Here is a 16,744-nt window from a genome sequence, read left to right as displayed (position 1 = left end):
AAATTAGCAGGTGAGTGTAATGAGGGAACTTCGGATCGCCAATTTAGATATTCAAATCGACTCTTTATTGGAGTGGGTGTTCAGTGCCTACACTTTACTTATACTTTTTGTTCCACGCGTTCATTTTAGATAATCATAATCGAGTGTTTTGAATGAAGGATGAAGATGACTGACATCAATAAAAACAAATATTGCGATTACAATAGACGCAATAGTTTACATACTGGATAACTTCATTGATGTGATAAGAATTTTTAATTATCTCCGATGTCGATGATATTCGTGAAATATGACAGACCATTTAAATCCTGTAAGTGGAAAGTTTTAAGTTTATCATGAGCGATACTAAATAAATGAAGTTGAAAGATTTTTATTGCGATATTGACAATTGTAATATATGACAGGGCGTTTAGAAACAAGCAAAAAAGAAAATCAAGTTTCAACTTGAGTGTAGGCTTTGAACTCACCTTGAGTGTAAAAATGACAAGAAATATTTAAGGGTGGATGGGCGGTCACGTTTTGATAGCGACGTGACGGCGCAAGAGTGACTTTGATTGGTCAAGGGCTCTAGAGTTTAAGAATAATTGAAGATATATTCAGTGAAGGTTTGAAAATTGATGAAGATTTCACTGGATGTTGGAATTAGGCCAGGAATAGGTTTCATCAAGAAGATCTTCAAACTAACAAGATCAGGTTAAGTACGTTTTGATGTTGTTTTTATATAAGAAATTCTTATCCAAAATAGAATAGGATCGTTGCATCATATTCTCGCATAGTTGTATATTTCGAAGTACTGCTTCAATCAAGGTCTTCATGATTCACGAAATAAGAATGGGATTCAAGTCCTTAGGTGGCAAAGATCACTTAATATCATTTGAATTGCATGTTCAATATCATTGGAAATTTTTTTTTCATTACTTTTTGCATTGCGTATTATTGAGCAGCTACTATAGTTGAAGTATTACGAAGTTTAGATTTTCATGAAGCGGCCGAGCTTTAAAATTATATACATATACCTAGTATATGTATATAGAAGTGACATATATACAACATAAGAAAGACATAACTGAGATGATTTAAGTAGTTAATTCTTTGACCAGTTGTAAAATATCCGGCAAGTAACCGGATTGCATAACGGGAACTGTGACGGCGCTCCGGGAGCGGTGTTCCTGACAGTTCGCAACTCTGACGGGAACTTGTGCGATGTCATTATACGAGTTACTTGCGCTGGGTAATTTATGTACACGTTGTATATTGGTTGTATGTTAAAACGTTTAAAGTTAACTTAAAAGTAAAGTAAAAGATACTTAAGTGTAAGTTTAATTAAGACAGTCAGTCCTTTATAAATTAACGATTATGTTGGAATATCCGTGCGTAAGACTTTGCGTTTCCTGGACGTTGGAAAAAATAGTTCACGTTCCTGCCACTAAGAAGTTGATGAAGGTGTTTATGTAATTACGAATTACTATTTCCAATTTTGTTTTACATCTTTTAAATAAAATCAAAAATAGAACATTTATGTCCTCTATCGTCATGGATGTGTTGTTAACTCTGAAGACTAAATAGGAATGACTCATATGCCACAAAAACAACTCAAATATAATGTTTTTATAATTAAAGTGCATAGTTGACAGACAATGTTTTTTGACTTTTTCTTTCAATGTACTTTTAACTAGTTGTAAAATATACGGCAAGTAACCGAATTGCATAACGGGAACTGTGACGGCGCTCCGGGAGCGGTGTTACTGACAGTTCGCAACTCTGACGGGAACTTGTGCGATGTCATTATACGAGTTACTTGCGCTGTGTAATTTATCTTTACATGTACGTATATCTTCAGTATCTAATGGTAGACATAGGTTTTGTAGTGGTCCCGCTGTACCCAATACAGAGTTGTTGTTTCTGTCTTGTAAGAGTTAAATGCTAACTACACTTTTCTTACTAATCGTAATTCTAATTGTGTTTAGGGTTCATAATAGCTATGATGATCATGAACTGCAGTCACCATGTATCGACATTCGCGTTTGCTATTTCAACCTCATTTAAAATCGAATGCTATTAAAGAGATCAGTTATATTTACCTACCTATAATCCGGCTTAAAGGACCATGTAGCGAGACTGTATAATGTTACAATGTTGAAAAAGACACGGTAATGAAGTATGGGGTACCTTTAAGAAGAAAATTACATAGGATTACGAAGAGAGAAATTTGACCTTTATGTTATATTACAGGACTTACAATATTCTTACATAACATCTTTTAAATGCACAGTGAGTTACATCCGTTTAAGTTACATAAGAAAAATGTTAGTAAACTTTGTAAGAGGCGTGATATATAGTTGTAAGGAATTGAAATGCCACACGGTGTCTTCGGGGACTGAAACAAGTTTTCCGACACTTTGAAAATGTAATAATAATGCCTGAGTTTGAATATAGAGTAGTGTTCTAGTGCAAGTAGTACACGTATTTTATGTGTAAGTTTTTTTTAAGAAATATTACTTGCTGGATTAAGGCTTGATGGTAATAGGAATAATGTCTGCTTACTTTTCTGGTGATTTCTGTAAATTCGTTGCTTTTAAAAATACTATGAAGATTGAATAGCGTTTTGATTCATTAACATTAATTATTATTACTTCGTTAACATGAATTATTTGTTCCAGTTTTATTTTTAAAGTTAAATCAACTGCTTGAAAGTTCATGATATTGTTTTCAAAAATTGCAATGAATAATTTCTTAACATTGTGGTTAAAAGTCAGTAGTATAGTAACTGGAATAAAATGGTTCGTTATTGCGGTGAAAAAATAAATGTACTTAAAATAATTTATTAGTTTTTTTTGTAAATACGATTTGATTCGGATCAAGCAGATTCGATTTGAATACCATTCCGCTTAAATAAGCGTAAATACACAAAACCCTTATTAAACCACGGAAGATCCGTACCACTGCATTCAATGCGTTTATCTAAAGTATCAAAGCTATAAAACGTTGAAAAGGTCTGCCGCGGACGCATTCACTGCGTGTTTTTCCACCACACATCGCGTCTCGGCCGGGATTGTGGTTGGATGCTTGCTTTTATAATATCTTTATCATTTGAGTTGTGGTTGTCGCTTAAGCGTTATAATTGCTATTTTGGTTAAGTAGTTTTGAAGATGGCGTTACTACTGTTTTCTGTTACAAGTACTTTTGATGACAATGAGCAAGTTAATATAGTTGTCGTTCTTTAGCGACTACTTTAAAACTATTTATCCGAGATTCTATTTCAATTATTTATTCAGCTGTTGAGATGATTTTGAAAAATGTTCTTTTACTTTTTTGTTACGGTTTTTTTGTATATTTGAACTACAAACCTGTGTACACATGTACATTTATACCGTGCTCCAAGCCAGTGTTCGGCAACCCGTGGCTCGCAAGCCGCGTGTGGCCCGCGACGTCCTCCTTACGAGTCGTTCTACCACTTACCAATTCTTGCAGTCTACACCTTATCTTAAGCAAGCTTATCTTACCTTCTAAGTCCTGCATAAATCTAATATCGACAATTACTGATATAAATGGAAGTACATGCACGATATATCCGTCCGAAATAAGTTATTAAAACAACATCTAACAAAATAATTTAGTTCATACATAAAATACTACTCACGAAATTGAACCATAAAATCGCTGTAGAAGTTGGCTTTCTTGTTTTAATTTCATAATTATTCCGGTATCTTAATTAGCATATTAACATACTCGAAAATAATTTCATGGCAGCCTTCCGGTACGAAACGTTTTTATGGTGTATGCTCTCCGTTTTATTATGTCGTTTCCATACCGGGCGGGGAGAACCGGGACATAAAAATTATCAAACTCATTGCCGGAAGGTGCGAATAAATTAGAACGTAAAGTCAGTTTTATTAGTCTTAATTTAGAAAGGGTTGAAGGTTGCATGGAATTTTATTTTAGGGAGTAGGGGAAAATACGACGACAGAAAAATTATTGGGAATGTAGAACATGATCGAAAATTTTATCATTAACTTCATAATATTATGTTTCAAGTGGTAGGATACCTAAAATAACAGTTGCTTCAATTAAAACCCGAATTATTTATGCGAGTACTACGACATAAAGACGAAAACGCAAATAACGAATATTCCTCTATTTTATTATGGTCAAAACGATTATGTATACAAATTAAAATAGTTATTTATATTGAAAAACGTATTCAAAAATCATACATCATTCACCTGTCATTCACCACATCAGAGATTAAATTTCTAAGCACAAATTAATTTCCATTCGCAAACGTCATTTCTGTTCCCATTCGTATGATCAACGGCCACTCTCATTCCGATGATTGCGTTCGGCCATCCGTCATGACGGAATATCACGTCCGGCGACTAGCTTTGCAATTACGACGGTTATTTACGTTCGAATGGTGTGTTTGTGCAACTGACGAGTTTGATGCTTTGCAAACAAAATTGTATCGTGTTTACTGATTTTAAAATTAGTTTACGATAATGTGATAGTTTGGTCATCTGTGTAGCGCCATTTTTTAGGTAAAAACAAAATATTTATTTAGGTATTCAGTAGTTAAACAACGTTAAGCTAATTTAGAAGCCTAAATATTTAATAATACCCGTAATTTTCTATTTTATTAACATTATTACAGTAACTAAATCTACAAAGTTTATATGACGTCTTATATAATGTATATAATTAATACGACCGGCCATACTATCCGAATGACAATTCATTTGTAATTACAAACGTTCTAATTCAAACATGATCAGCATTCACTCTCATTACTGATGAACATTTATCATGGACGCAATGTCACGTCCGGCGCCTAGGTATTTACTACGACGGTTGTTGATTTTCGTGCGAGTATTTGTGCAACTGACGAGGTTGATGCGTTTCAACCAAATGCTCATTATGAACTGAATAGTTGAAATAGAGCTGTGGAATAGACCCACTAACAATTATTAACACTACGAATAACTTTTACGAATAAGTAGATATTAACATAAACTACATTGGTTATATTTAATGTCTTTGTTTGACAATTTATAATACAACATTAACATTTATACAAATAATAATATACTTATATTGTATTCCTTATATAATATTAATTTTTACGGTCCAAATAGTATGCTAATTTAATATAATTAATATTTATAAATGGGAAGTTAAATAGTAGCATACAAATATACCTGCTAAAATTGAACTTCTGAACCAGAGATACTTCGTATTCATTTCCACGTCGCATTTTTTACAACTTCTAAAACCGTTCTAATACACATGCATTAACGGATCTCATTCGGTCAACACTCGCCCTCATTACAGCGGCCATCCGTCATGGACGGAATAACACGTCCGGCGCCTAGCTGTGCAATTACGTCGGTTATTTACGTTCGGCTCTGTTTGCGCAGCTGCTGGTGCGATGCTGTTTGCAATCTGCATATGCCCTGTTTGTCGCTGTCTTTGTTGCTGTGATTTTAGTTAATTAATACGCTAATGTTCTTTTATAATGCAACATGTAAAAAAGTTTTGTTACTCTCGTTAACGTAGGAACAATTTTACTCGCGTTGAATTTTGTTTAAAAAACGTGGCAATGCAAGTATACTCAGGTATAAAATGTGATCCTGCATAATAATTTGCCGTAGGGGGGAGTAAGTAAGTATGATTGACGTCTAGTAAGACTTTTCATGTAATGTAAGAAATAATAATGTGGTCTATTTTGAATAAGGTGCTTCTTTACGCCCATGGACAGTTAAACCTGCCTCAAACAGAACAGGATCCCATCTGAGCATAATCACAGATGTGCGGCTACCCTTGAGGATTACGTTACAACACCTTGTATTCCCTTCGATGACTCGCGTTAAATAAGGAAACGGCAGATCTACATTTCTGCTATGACAGAAATATATGTGGTACCGATACATTATATACAGATACAGTTATGTGCAGTTGAACTACAAACCACATTTTGAAAGCTCTTTGAGTTTTATTCACGCTGTGAGCATCAGCGTATTAACCTAATATCAGTTAAGTTACGCGCCCTTTTACTACTTCACAGTACAAAGGAAATAAAATTGCCTATATTAAGAAAATACAGTTGCCTTTACCACAAATTTCGTATTTCCCATGACACAAAGTACTGTTTTTATTTGCTCTATCGCTCGACCTCACGGTAATGTGAGGTTCATGCTTATTTCATGACATAAAATCCGCCCTTAAGACGACGAAGTTATTACGGGGTAGGCGTCATAAAGACGTATTGGGACCAATAACTCCGGAATATAACGGGTTTGTCTGTACATTACCATAGCTATTAAAATCCCGACCCACGTTGGATAGTTGGGTAGGTTTCCAGTTAAAGCAGAAGGAAATAAAGTTGTAAAACATGACTAGGCGAATTCAATTTTTCTTAAGAATTTGCTACTTATCATTCAGTTCACTTGAGTTATAAATAGATTCACATAAATGTAGAATTTTTCAAGGATTTGAGTGATACTGAAGTCAATGACCGTTTCGTTGCTTTGAGGATTAAGTGTAAATGCTACGTTAAAGGCGTTAAAGCGGCCAGCGCTGGCCATATTCTTCAAACCAGCATACTTAAAATTGAAAGAATAATTCCATAAACAAATAATATAATCTGAAATCATTGTCAATCGTGGCTATTTAAATAATAACTGTTTACAGAGTTATTAAACAATTTCGTATCTATTTATAAATAGTGAAATATTATGAAATTTAAATTGCTTGTTGCGTTTCTGTCATTGCATTATCTTGTATATCGAGTTTTTCTAGAGTGTTGTGTAACATTCAAAAAACGAATTCATTATAGTTTAAAATAATAAGTCAAATACGTGAAAAATGATTTTGGAAAGTAAGGTAATAATCTCTAACAGTGGCATCATACCTTATATAGAACCTACCTCTAGTGCTATTATTAAGGAGGCGTGCGTGGAGTAAGGTGACGTCTAGCTTCCAGATTTAGGCGAATAACTGTCCCGATAGTGATCATAGGCCTAGCCTTCGTACCTCGGGAAATGGAATTATACTTACTAAGAAGTTTTAGCATTTCGGTCTACCTTTGAATATATTTGTGTTGTTTTGTGCGTATTAATTGTTATTATTTTACCTGTATTATATTCGATCCGATATACACATAATCATTGATATACTACTATCTATTAGTAGTATATACACATAACAGTGTTTTTAAAGGTGTGTGATGTCCACCACTTCGCACTTGGCTATAATTATAGACTATGGCATAAGGACATTGTAATATAAGTGCTATCGTGTAAGATAATAATAGTGATAATTGCTGCTGCGCTTTGGTTTTAAGAGAGTGGTAAGGAAGGCACATTGGTAGGAGGTCCTTAGATGTAGACTGCATCTATCGCGGATTTCCGGTAGGACCTTCCAAAGAAAGTGAAATAAGCAAATGTATAACTTTTGTTTTATAAAAGAAAGTAAGCCAAAAAATACTTCTTAAGGATGAAATGTTATCAAAATTTTGTTCAAATTCTCTCTAGGTATATACAGTCTGCATAATAGACTGTTACAGGAAACTTAATTGTTAATCAACTTTGTTCTGTATAACAAAGACATAGAGGCCAGATTCCTGTGGCTTACAGGTATACGCAATCGGTTATTGTCCTTGGCAACGCAGATTTTGCGAGTCAATACTGAAATTCAGCTGGTTTTGTCGTGAAAAAATAGAAGACTCAGGTTTACCTTGAATCAATAGCCGCCGTACAGTTTAAGGGTGATTTCAGACTAAGCGTTACAACGCTTGAATTTTAATTAAAATAATATATTGAGAAATATTTAAATTTATATTAGGGTCATGAGTGTCCGAATTTCAAATGTTATTATAAAGTAGAAATAGTGGAGAAAATACTGGAATTTCAATTTATACATACTGTATAGTTACTCCTAAGTTACACTTCAGGTCTAAGCTGGTATGTCTCGTAACTCTCCCTTACCGCTCTCTTAAAATCAGAACAAACTTAGCATTTTATTCAAGGTACTACATTTCAATGTGGTAAAAATGGACATACATACACAACGTATATTAAAATACATAAAACTTTCATTACCATATTTATTTTCATGTGTGGTTTGGCATTTATGTAACATGATTCAGTATATTTCAGAACTCTTCAACTTTTAGGACCAGACCCGTACATAGCAGTGAGAAATAAAGTATGTTTTAAAAAGCTCAGTGTGTAATTAGCCTAAGCGTCTGTTACCAGGCGAAATATAGACCGCTGCCTTTGTAGTTCACGTAGACCTGACGTGTCGTTTCAGCTTGCCGGTATTACGGGACTTTTATTAAATACCACGATGTATATATGGGCGCAAATCAGTATCTTATGTTTATATTATAACATTTAATGTTTAAAATAATTATTTATGGGTGTAAATCTGTATCTTACGTTTATATTATAATATTTAATGTTTAAAATAATTATTCGTAATTACAATACTGTTATTGATCTAACCTCAATGTCTCTTAGACATTGCACTGATTCTTTCGACTGATTTTAAAACATTGATTTTGTAATTTATTTTTAATAATTCATATTGTTGCAAATCTTCAAAGTAAAAATCAATTAGATTATTATGACTCCAATTTTATTGTTTTATAAACAAAACTTAGTTTAATTTGCATCCTACTAGTAGCGCCCTCTTTTGGCGATTTATGAAAACTTGTAAGGAATGTTTGCGTGTTGTAACGCGCTTGTTTATTAAAACAAATATAATTTGTGTAAGATAAATTATTTGGAGTAACATAAAATTCATTATTAATTTTTATTATGTTAATTTTGATTGTCAATGTGGAATTAACATTTAGATTAAAATATGGACGATTTCCGGTAGTACTTCAAAACACTTTGTTAGTCATACCAAATAAATTATGTAAATTATAATAATATTAAAATACTTATTCTCGTATTTTTAAAACAATATTTTCAATATAATGTTATTTTATTAACAGTTAAATTTATTGTGAATCACGTCACTTGTTATAACAAAACAAGTGATGTGAGGTAGTTCTTATGCTGTTTGTCACTCGAGTAGTATTTAAGTCCACGCGCTGGTAGAGCGTGGCACATTCGCATTTAATCAATCGTGTAAACCGTTACTCTGCCCGAATTGTAAATAAAAGTGAATAAAAGTGATTCTCATATTAAAGTCGTTTCGTTCAGTTTATTAATAAAGTGCGGTATTGGGATATCGCCGACAGCAGCGGTTGGATGGACCTACGTGTCCACATGGTCATGATGGAGATCAATGGTGACGTTTATTGGTTCGGAGCAATGGCGCGCACATTTGGCGCGCGTGTTTGGTGATTTTCCTGGGATTGCTTTGAACGAAGCCTTAGGAAGCCACGCCGTTGGTAAAGCGTTTGACAGCCGTTGGATGCTTTGATTATGGCGGGACTGAACGTATGGAGCAGTGTAATTTTGGGGTGGACCCTGGTGTAGTATGACAGTTTATTTCATACGGGCGACACGTTGTCATTTTGATACTTATAACTACTTGGGTGGTCTATTGTTTTAATTTATTTCTATCTTGTAATTTTATAATGTTCACCTAATGTTTGAGTGTCCACAGGCTAAGAATCTACTATAGCTGCTTATTGGTGGTATTACAACGACACTGGACTTGTGTTGACCGCGAACGTACCGTAAAGGGGCCAATGTTACGGGTCGCTATAAGGCAGGATACTTTTTCACTCTGGTAAAACCAAGGCGGTGAGTTAGTAAGAGCCTTTTCGGTAAGTGACTTTATACTTTAATAAATATAGTTCAAAAAACTAAAAAACACGCTTTTATGATAAACTCAACTAAAAAGTAGAAAATAATTTTCAATCTAGGAATCAATTAAGGAACAGTAAATTGTATAATTGAAAAAAAAAAAAGCGTGGAGTGCTCCACTTATCAATTTTCGAAAAGCACCCCTCGTAGTATTTGTTGTTATAGCGACCATCATTATGAACAGTCTGTAAAAAAAAAATCAAGTTTCTATCTATTACGGTTTAAGAGATAAAGCCCTGTGACTCACGAACAGACAGCAGAGGGTTTCGTTATATCCTTTTATCCTTTGAGTACGGAATCCAAAAAAAAAAAAAAAATAATTCGACAAGATGGCATTATAGATATGTTTCAGTACATTTGAGTTATAGGGAAATAAAATTATTATTTTCCAACGCTTAAATTCGATCTAGTAACTTTGCCTGAACGCTCCATAAGGCGCTTTCTCTCTCCTCGAAAATCGTTAATCCTGAGGATATTGATAAGGACAATGGTACAAAAATGTTAAAATCGTGTATTCGTGGTTTTTGATAATACTTCAAAATTTTTAATTAAACTGGACGTTCAAAGTGGATAGAAATCGGGCTCAAAGGTTCCGTTACTGTTAGTACATACATACATACAAACGTACAACCCAAGCTAATAAAAGCGTGTTAAAAATTGAGGTACTTGACGGTTTATTAATAATTTGGCTACCAGTATTTGACCACTGTTTGGAAAGAATTTACTTACGAATTACGAACTTTACGATTTTGCGGGTACACTCATTATTTCTTGTGAAAAATTTCTGAAGGTTGTAGTATTAATGCAATTTTAAGTCTACACGTTGCTCAATGGAGATTCTCTCTCTCTCTCTCTCTATAGTCGGTCCCTCAATGCTGAGGATCGTGACTTCTTTGCTTTATAGCGTCTTTCCAGAGATTGCGATTAGTGGCCTGGTGTATCGCCTCGCTAACCGGTATCTTTAGATGGTCCGATACCTGGTCTGACCATCGTTTTGGGCTTTGTCCTCTGGGTCTTTGCCCTCCACCTTGCCGGTCACCAGTAGCTTTTCTAGGTTGTCATTATTTCTTCGGGCTATATGACCGAAGTATTTAAGTATGCGGTGAAGGCACAGGCTGGAGAGACGTTGGGAATGCTCTAGGTGTAATTCTTTTAAGATGGATGCGTTGGTCCGGAAGGCTGTCCACGGGATTCTTAGCATTCGCCGCCAGCACCACATCTCAAATGCGTCCACTCTTTGTCTGTCTGCTACTTTCAGCGTCCAAGATTCCGATGCGTAAAGGAATATGGAAAAGACGAGCGTACGAACTAAGTGAACTTTTGTACGCTTAGTAATATTCCCTTCCTTCCAGACCCTGGTAAGTTGCTTCATTGCCGTTTTAGCCATACCGATGCGGCGTCGTATCTCAGTTTCGCAGTTTCCTTTATCATTAATGACTGATCCCAGGTATTGAAATTCCTTGACGATTTCGAAGTCGCTGAGCAGATTTGTTCATTGTAGTGACTCAGAACGGTCGATCATCATAATTTTAGTTTTGCTCCTGTTTATCAAAAGGCCAAAGTCCAAGCTTGTACTCTCAAGCCGATTCATTAGGTCCCTCGTTTCTTTTTCTGATGAAGCGAATAGAGTTGTCTTTGGTAAAGGCTCAATAGATGTGTTTGTGATATGGGTTCAGCGAAGATACGATACCGTAGCGTTCAGTGGCGCTCGTGTTTAAATTTAACGGTGTGTTGTATTGAGCAAGATGAAGGTGATTTAGGTTAGAACATTTAAATTTTGGGTTTTAATGTCCTTTATGAACTTCCAGATTCACGGGGAAATTGGTGCTAAGCTGACTACATTCATTTAAAGTAGTTACAATAATGACTTGAGAACTTGAGTAAACATGTTGATCGGACTGTACAGAGGTTGTCGTGTAGCCGTAGTATGCGGTGGGCAGGCAGCTATGGCGGAAGTTAAGTTTCAGTAGAAACTATGTGTATTCATGTGAGTGGATTTGCGTCAATGAAAAGTAACAGGAGGTTACTGGGCTATGCGTATCCATCGATCACATGTAGTGCTTAAATGTCTCGAATTATTTGATGTTTGGTCTAAGTAATTTTAGTAATTAGAAGGAATTGGTCAGCTAAGCTCTTGAGTTTATAAAAAAAAAAAGTATATATAATAATAATTCGTTAGAATTTATTTTACGCGTTTGAGTTTAATGTTAAGGGACTAATTCTTTTGTTTAAATGGTGTTGTAGAAAATGTTGAATCTTATAAAGACAATACGACCGATCGATTTTGTGTAAAATTTTGTTTAATTAGAAAAGTGATAGTAATATAAAAGAGGTCGAAATTGAGTACGGTTGAAATAAACTATTCATCATTAGTCTTTTAGTTTTAGCGTGGTGAATAACCTTAATACAAGTTAATCAGGATTGGCCGAGCGGAAATTCTAATATTCGCCGTTTGTTTTTCTGCCTTACAGGAACAGCACACGAGGACGTTTGACTTGTCACGATGGCCATGCCGCGGATGGCCAGTGGAGGGTTGGTTCGAGTGCGCTAAGTAAGAGATGGCACTAGCTGGAGAGACATCAGGGGCGGTTTGTCGATACCTGCTGCAAGTGAGTGGTCGGGGAGCGCGCGTGGTCCATGGGTGCCACAACGCCACAATTTGGACCGCCGAACCTTCATTTCTATTTTTTGTAACAAATTATTTTCTTTAAAAAAAAAAATAAAAAAAAGATGCGTATGGGCGGATGATCTTGTAAATGAGAACTTTGAAACTGTAAAGGCATTGTGTTGATATAACTGGTTTTCATGATTATTTTATGTATGTGCGTTCACGTGTGTTCTTGTTAAATATTATAATCCTATCCAAATATCCTTCCTAAAACGCTGGCTGGCCACCATGCGTATCCTTGATCCTGGTCTTGTTGGCTAGAACCCAGCATGGGTGATGCCTTGTTTGTTGGCTAGATCCCAGGATGGGTGATGCCTTATTGTTGGCTAGAACTCGTGATGAGTGACGCCTTTTTTATGATATCAGAAGAAAGAAGAAAGAAGAAAGAAGAAAGAAAGAAAATATTATGTTGTAATGTTTTTGTTTGTTTGATATTATGTTGTAATGTAAAACAGCGCAAGGGACGCGCTGGAATCAGTATGGCCGTATGGGCGCAAATCAGTATCTTATGTTTATATTATAACATTTAATGTTTAAAATAATTATTTATGGGTGTAAATCTGTATCTTACGTTTATATTATAATATTTAATGTTTAAAATAATTATTCGTAATTACAATACTGTTATTGATCTAACCTCAATGTCTCTTAGACATTGCACTGATTCTTTCGACTGATTTTAAAACATTGATTTTGTAATTTATTTTTAATAATTCATATTGTTGCAAATCTTCAAAGTAAAAATCAATTAGATTATTATGACTCCAATTTTATTGTTTTATAAACAAAACTTAGTTTAATTTGCATCCTACTAGTAGCGCCCTCTTTTGGCGATTTATGAAAACTTGTAAGGAATGTTTGCGTGTTGTAACGCGCTTGTTTATTAAAACAAATATAATTTGTGTAAGATAAATTATTTGGAGTAACATAAAATTCATTATTAATTTTTATTATGTTAATTTTGATTGTCAATGTGGAATTAACATTTAGATTAAAATATGGACGATTTCCGGTAGTACTTCAAAACACTTTGTTAGTCATACCAAATAAATTATGTAAATTATAATAATATTAAAATACTTATTCTCGTATTTTTAAAACAATATTTTCAATATAATGTTATTTTATTAACAGTTAAATTTATTGTGAATCACGTCACTTGTTATAACAAAACAAGTGATGTGAGGTAGTTCTTATGCTGTTTGTCACTCGAGTAGTATTTAAGTCCACGCGCTGGTAGAGCGTGGCACATTCGCATTTAATCAATCGTGTAAACCGTTACTCTGCCCGAATTGTAAATAAAAGTGAATAAAAGTGATTCTCATATTAAAGTCGTTTCGTTCAGTTTATTAATAAAGTGCGGTATTGGGATATCGCCGACATATATTTTGGTACGGTCATTACACTAGTCTGCCTCGTAGAGAACTCTAGAGTCGATAATTGGTCAGACATTATTAAACTTCTAAATCTGTTTTTTTTTGCTCGTGATTAAATGTCTGCGGTATCGACGACAGAAAAGTATGATTTTATCGGCAAGTATAGTGTACCGGAAGCAAATTTATTGTCAATTTCCCATTGAAATAGATGTGTTTGAGCCAAGTTTTAGTGGTAATGTGTAAGAATCTAATTAGAATACTAAACAATTAAAATAAATAAGGGTAATTAGTATAAATTATATTTATTCCCATTTAATTTGCAAATACATTTTTTTTTATTTTATAATATGAGAGTAGCAGACGAGCATGCAGTCCACCTGATGGTAAGTGGCTACTGCCGCCCATGGACATCTGTAATCAACCCCAGATAGGATTAGATATTCCTACCTGAGGTCGGTCACAGATGCGCCGCTACCCCTGAGGACTAAGCTGGAACGCCTCGGAAAAGTCTATCTCCCTTACCACACCCTTCAAACCGGAACACAGCAGCGCCTAACACTGCTGTTATTAGGTAGAAATAGGTTTACATAGACTCGCCGTCGTTTTATAAGTTTTTTTTTTATATTAAATCACTAACTATACTTATTCTCGAGTAAAAATTATTAGCACTAATTTACGTGACAACATAAGTTTTACAGAAACTCACTATTTTTTGCCAACAACCATAAAGTATTACGATTTTCCATCTACACATTCGTCAAAATACGAAATACCACACATGCACGTAAACTTCACAAGATAATATAACAAACACATTATATTTAACGGCAGCGGAAATGGAGGCACACGTGAGCAGCGTCACTCTTATGAGATCCAAATGACAGATTCCGGAGCTAAAATTAAACGTCTTTATTATACGTGATTTCAGACCAGCTGTCGACATCCGAGTCCATCTGTCACCCGTATCTTCCTCACTTAGTTTGAGTATAATCCGAGCCGAATTTAATACTTTAAGGTTACTTTCTACCTTAATGCCTGTGGTTATGATTAGGGCAACTCTTTTTAATCGACATGAGAAAAGAGGTTAAATCCTAGTGATGTGTATGGGTTTCTCTCTAATTTGGCAAGTTTTAAAATGAATTCCATACATGTTAGGCATATGCGAACTATTTGATGGGTAGAGGTGTGGGTTACTGAGCAACCCATATCGGACGGACAAACCATCGATAAGGCCCTTGAAATGATTTGACGGATGCTATCCAATAATAACAGTGACAGATGGATTAGCCTTTGAAATCCGGCAACCACGTTTAGGTACCACCAATGTAATTCTAAACTTTGAACATAGGTTACAATCTACAAGCCAAGTTATGCTCGCTTAGTATGTGGTCCTCATGTTAAGTGGCAATTGCCGTAGACGACAGCCGAGTCTATTGGACTAGATTGAAATGCCTAGAGCTGACATGTAATAGACCAGTCACTATGAGACGAGGTTGATTATTTCCGATTATAACAAGATCCTCACATGCAGCATCAAAAAACATGTAATTTTATAGAAGTAGGAAACCAGCATGCAATTCACCTGATAGTGTAAGACTAGAATTCTACCCGAGGACGGCGTTGCTACTCCTGAGGACAAAGGTGAAATGCCTTGGACAAGAATGTCTCCCTTAATGTAACTAGAACACAGCAGCGCTTCACTCTCCTGTTATTAGGCAGAATAGGCTTGGTCGTGGCCTGGGTCACAGAGAATTCAAAACATGATATGTAATGGGAAATTTGCTATCTGACTCTGGTCGATTACTTTCGATTATAACAAGGTCCTGTCATGCTTCATGTAAATAGTCAACATGATTTATGCGCTCCGAGATTAAAACGAGACGCGACACGGTTTCGAGATGTCCACGCTACCCGGCTAATGTGCCCGCCGACTTCCTGGAGGCTGCGTCACGGAATTTTTGGCAGTGATTCATGATTTGTTTTGGCTATGAAACGACTAGGCTGTTTACAAACGGACGACGATAACATGATTAAGTTTAATTTGACTATCCACGCTCGGGAGTTTAAGATTTGGCACTGATTCAGAAAGTGCTTGATTTGTATAGCAAGTCTACAATGCAAACTGTAAGAGATTTTGATCACTTTATTGCAATTAAATTTTTAGAGTAGGTTTAAAAATAGATTTTTATACATAGTATATAAGCTTAAGAGTTTTTAATCCATCTGATGGCAAGGTAGCTGAAGCTTATGGTATATTCAGCACAGGTGGATTAGAGTCTTAAGGTTAAAAGAAGCAACGCTACCCTTGAGGATTAAGTTCGTACGCCTCAATTAAGAGTTGATCCTTTGCAGCACACTTCAAACCAAAACATACATTTAAACTGGTCTTATTAGGCCAAAACAGTTTGACGCTCCACTAACCATGGAACTGCGATGGTTTTTATTATCCTTAAAAATTGTAAAGTCTTCGGAGCTAATTTTAAAAACATGTCGAGGAAGTATAACCGGCCTTATGTAAGAAGCCTGACTGACTAATGGATTTGCTAGTGGTGTTTTAACATTAACGTGAATACCGCTACAACTTGAGTCCTGTTTTTTTTCTACTTCCCTCTGCCCGTTAAGTTTCCATATGTTGCGAATGCATTAAGAAGCGTATTATGTAAACTTAGTTTTGTATCATCTATCTTCATAAAAGTGAAGTTTATGTGTAGAACAACGAAAGTCTGGATTACGGAAATGTTTCTTCTGTATTTTATTTTACTGTTATTGCAAAAACTACCTTAAGTTGATAAATTTAGCATATAAGGAAATATTGAGGCATCTCAGGCTACAGGCTACGTGATTTTTCATAACATTAAATAGTTGATAAAGTAGTCATACTA

Source organism: Epargyreus clarus, unplaced genomic scaffold, assembly GCF_041222505.1.
Source record: "Epargyreus clarus isolate Ecla_fem2 unplaced genomic scaffold, WU_Ecla_fem_2.2 ptg000018l, whole genome shotgun sequence".
Taxonomy (NCBI): Eukaryota; Metazoa; Arthropoda; class Insecta; order Lepidoptera; family Hesperiidae; genus Epargyreus; species Epargyreus clarus.
Note: the sequence above shows the minus strand (reverse complement) of the source record.